At 44.0% G+C, this 5,145-nt stretch overlaps 1 non-coding gene across 1 annotated transcript; it reads left to right on the top strand.

Moving 5' to 3' along the window:
- Positions 1 to 4,626: 4,626 nt before the first annotated feature.
- Positions 4,627 to 4,698, top strand: Trnad-guc (transfer RNA aspartic acid (anticodon GUC)). Its single transcript has one exon. It is a non-coding gene; the product is annotated as a tRNA-Asp (tRNA).
- The last annotated feature ends 447 nt before the right edge of the window (positions 4,699 to 5,145 follow it).

The following is a 5,145-nucleotide window of genomic DNA, read 5'->3' as shown; positions in this document are numbered from 1 at the left end:
GGAGAGCGAGTGGGGAAGGGCATGTACAAAACACTCCACACGAGATTGTCATGAGTTGTGACAATACCCCCCACATAAGTTCAAATTTTAAATTTGGAACAAACAAAACAGTCACAATGAATGACAAGACATTTGACACAACAGACATCCCACTTCCATGTTGGAAAAGTCCATACAACAAAAGGCATTGCAGTGCTGAACTGTTGCTGATCCTACAGTAAAGTTAAAAGCTCGTAAAATAATCCTGATGGTTAAGTAAAAAGGAAAATTAAGTTTATGTAATCCCATTTCAATAGAAAGAACTGAATCAATCAGCAATATCCACATTTAACAGTTGAAATAAAATACATGTTGAAAATGAAGTATCTGTTGAAAACAAAATGATGCATGTTGTAATTAAAGTTATTCATTATTTATTGACAGCCAAAAGGTAGGTGAAGAGTGACTCCCAAAGACATGCACAAGACAGAACTGAACAAAAAGAACGCCTCTGGTCCTACGACCAGAACCCATAATTTAGGGTAAATGGCAAACACAGAAACACCGATAACACAGAATTTGGCCACCCGGAGGAAAAACAATCCTCACATCAGGGTGCCATCCAATTGGGCAAAAAGCCCCAAACCCCAAATGGCACATGACAGTACCGAACAAAAACGCCTCTGATCCTACGACCAGAACCCAACACAGGGTAAATGGCGACACAGAAGGACATGCACAAATGACTGCTCAAAATGTTACATACAAAACAAATCAAGGGAGATTACCCTACCACTTTCCTGTCAAAGAAAGCATTATTCAAAGTCAGTTTGGCTGTCTGACAATGACTGAAAAACAACAGTTGTATGACAGATTTAAAGAAGCTCACCACTGGGCTGGGTGACAGAACCAAAACCAAAAGAAAGATGAATATCTAAGTTTAGTCGGCAATTGGTTACAAAAAAAATATTTTAACATTTATCCACTAACAGGCAATAACATCAGTGTACTTTGAATAAAGTTCAAAAGGAACTCAACCACTACTCAGTAAAACTTCACCCTAAAAAACAAAAAGAAAAACAAACAAGACGTCACACCCTCCCCCAACCCTAACTAACCTAAGTACCCCGCATCTCCACCATTTGTCACGCTCTATAAGAGAGCGGACTAGAAACCCCCACCCAGCCCAGCACTAACACCCAGACAACACAAACACAGACTAAAATAATTCAGGGTTTACATACATTTATTCAGTCACACACAGAACTTGCCAAATGAACTGACTAACCACAATCCCAGCCACAACAACTGATACACTTAAACGACAACAGAATGGATAAATAACCCACAACCCCCCCCCAAAAAAAACAACAACACAGAGCTTGAAGACACGTCCGTCCAGCGAAAAAAACAGTCTGAAGAATGTTGTGCACTCAGGACAGTTGATAAAGAAAACCTGAAACACTCTGCACAACACCAGATGATAAAAAAACAAATAAACAAACGATGACGTGGACAACGAAGACTGAAGAAAACGACGATGAAAGCGGGTACACGATGAAAGCGGGTACACGATGACAGTGACGAGAAGAGGGCAGCGGGGAAAACTGCTGACAACAGACAACTGAAGCACCAATGCCACCCGGCCGACACAGGTGGAAGGACAAATGGCACAGGAAGTGGGACGCTGCAAACTGCCAACCGGGTACCACTACCCTGACGCTGGAAATAAAAAACAAAACAAAGACGAGACACGTCCAGCAGGGCACTCCCTCTGACCTGGAGCACACAGAATACAGAAAAACATGGCCACCCGGAGGAAAACAATCCTCACTTGAGGGTGCCAACTGGGCAAAAAGCCCCAACCCCAAACAGACACAACCTTCCTCCAAGAAGGCCGCGGGCGAAAAGCCTAGAGAAGTGTCACTGACAGAACAGAGAAATTTTAAACTCTGCTCAGCAGTGACACAAACACACACATGACTCCACGATTGCACGTGAAAAACGTACAACCGGGAGTCACACATACAAAAAGACAAGCTGGGGAGAGCGAGTGGGGAAGGGCATGTACAAAACACTCCACACGAGATTGTCATGAGTTGTGACAGTGTGTGTGTGTGTGTGTTGTGTGTTGTGTGTGTGTGTGTGTGTGTGTGTGTGTGTGTGTGTGTGTGTGTTCTCTGCTTCTCCCATGACGATCTCATGGCCCGTTTGGGGATCGTGGTGAGTGGGTTTCCTTGTGTGGGTTTCCTTGTAGTCCGTGGCGAGTGGGTTTCCTTGTGTGGGTTTCCTTGTAGTCCGTGGCGAGTGGGTTTCCTTGTGTGGGTTTCCTTGTAGTCCGTGGTGAGTGGGTTTCCTTGTAGTCCGTGGTGAGTGGGTTTCCCCGGTGTGGCACTTTGTAGATCGTGTTCTTTGTATTATTGTCTACCGTGTGTGTGTGTGTGTGTGTGTGTGTGTGTGTGTGTGTGTGTTGTGTGTGTGTGCCGGTGTGTGTGTGCCGGTGTGTGTGTGTGCCGGTGTGTGTGTGTGTGTGTGTGTGTGTGTGTGTCGGTGTGTCGGTGTGTGTATGTGTGTGTGTGTGTGTGTGTGTGTGTGTGTGTGTGTGTGTGTGTGTGCCGGCCGGCGGTGATCTCTGTCTCTCTCTGGTGGCTGGCAAGGCCGGGCGGTGCTGCTACAGTCTCTGTCGTGCGGGCAGCTGACTACCCCTTGGCTGCCCTGTCACGGTCGCCTCGCACCAGTATAGGCCGAGCATAATTATAGGCCGCGGCTCCCATGTCAGTCATCTCCTTGAGTACCACTAATCCCCGAAAACGGAGTATGGCTGCCTGCATGGCGGTGGGGTAATGAAACCAACGGTCATACACGTAAAACTGAGCCCTGGCACTCAATCGCACGTATACCTACGAGTATAAGTGGGAGATGCAGCTGAGCCCACGAAGAAGAAGATGAAGAAGAAGATCTCCTTACTGTGTCAGATACCACTTATCGTGAGATGTAAGATTTAAATCTAAAATAGGTTATTTCTACGAGATCAGAGTCTTCTCACTAAAGTCCCGCTCCTCGCAGCTATATCCTTGTCAAGACAGCCCAGTCCAGCTCATCACAGCAACTATGATTCGTTTGGCAACAAGATCTTCACCAGTCCCAAGGGGACTGAACTCGGGTGGAACCAGATGTACTCAACATACACCCAGTTTCGTGCAAAGCTACATCTGCACAAGAACAACCACTACGCTCTATTGTTACACACCAATACATCAAGAGGTGTGATCACAGCTGCTGCTGCTACTCAGTACAAAGTGGAGAGTTGGCAAACCTCACCGAGCACCTCAGGCCCTGATAACTACAAAGTAGTCGTTGGGGGAAGCCTGAGGACCGCAGACGCAACCTCCTTTCTCCATCTGTCTCTGTCGGCAGCCGCCGTCAGCAGCTCACGTGTGTGGAGTCCGGTCCATTGTTTGATGTTCTCATGCCAGTTCTTCCGCTGTCTTCCACTTCTTCTCCCCGCGCCCTCGATGGTGCCTTGCATGATTGTTTTGGACAAGCTGGTGTGTCGAGTGTTGTGTCCAAACCATATCAGCTTGCGTCCAGCAAGGTTCTCAATTCTGCTCCGTACGTGTTCATTGGTCCTGTGTGGTGCTAAACACTGAGCTGAATAGGTCTATATAGTAGTTGAGCTAGGCGGTGGTAACACGTCGGCCAAGGAAGCGAGAGAATCAGGCTGAACGCAACGGTGATCTTTAATATGCTTTAGGAATGAGATAGATAAAGATATATGTAGACATATAGATAGGGGAAGTGCAGGTGATAGATAAACTGATATATATATGTCAGTTGACCAGTAAATTGGGCGCATGACAGTCATAATGGTATATCAAGCACCCCTGCTCATATTACATGCACCGAGTGCTCAAATTAGCAGTACATGATTTTAAGTTGAGCTTTTTTTTTTCAACTTGAAACTATTAATTTCGTTTTATCTCTTGTTTTGCAAGATATTGAAAAACAGGAAATTGATACCTGAAGTAATTAATCTGTGTTCTTTGCTTGCTGAAATGTTATTAATGTATTTCTGAGTCGTACTTTTGATTTAATCAAGTTCCAAGTTAAGGTGCTCAAATTAGCATCAGTTCATCTTGATAGATAGATAGATAGATATTGTTTATGAATGAATCGACGAAACTTCTGAAGCAGGGTATGTATCAGCGGTGCATAACTATAATAAAAAGCACGACCAATATGGAGTTATCTCCCGTGCGACACAACGGTTCTTCTTTCTTTCATTCTTTTTCCAACAACGGAACAGTCACTCGAACGCACGCAAACTCGAAGCATAACCCAAAATTTTATCTGAATTAAAGCCCAAACTTTCGACAGAACTGTGAAAGCAAGGAAACGAATTCTGTGGATGTGTACAAAATATTCGGATTCAGGTAGATGAATGAAGTGAAAACAATGCATGTTTGTCAATCATGACCACTATCACCACGGAAAAGTTACATTTTTCTAGTTTAAAAGAAAATAATAAAAGAATAAAACACACAAAACCAGCTGAACATATCTTGAATTATTTTTTCTTCGTTGAAACACTTCGAGATTGGCAGTGTCACATGGTTAAGTAGTTTGCTTTCCGCCCTCTAACGTAGCTCCTCGGTAGTATAGTGGTCAGTATCCCCGCCTGTCACGCGGGAGACCGGGGTTCAATTCCCCGCCGGGGAGAGCTTTTTTTTAAATATTTTTTATTATTTTTTTTAAAAATTGAAATATCTTTCAACATTTAATCTATTAGTAAAGTCATGCAAGAAATTATGAATTCATACATATAAGTGCGAGCACGTGAATTTGTGCACACGACTGATTTCATTGAACTGCTGATCAGCAGCACTGAGGCTTACGGCAGATACGCTGAAGGCTTTTTGGACATAAACGTTTGATCCGTCATGCACATGATGATGGTGATGATGGTGATTATTATTAGTAGCAGCGGCAGCATCATTCTTCTGCCTCTTCTTCATTTTGTTCAGTCACGGTGGTGACAACTAAACCCGGGCTGCTCAGTGGCTGCTGCGGCTGCTACTACTACTACTACTACAACTTTATCATCACCATCATAATCATCATTAGTAGTAGTAGTAGTAGTATAATTACGAATGATGATAATAATAA

The sequence above is a fragment of the Babylonia areolata genome, chromosome 30 (assembly GCF_041734735.1).
Source record: "Babylonia areolata isolate BAREFJ2019XMU chromosome 30, ASM4173473v1, whole genome shotgun sequence".
NCBI classification, from domain to species: domain Eukaryota; kingdom Metazoa; phylum Mollusca; class Gastropoda; order Neogastropoda; family Buccinidae; genus Babylonia; species Babylonia areolata.
This window is presented reverse-complemented; position numbering and strand designations above follow the sequence as displayed.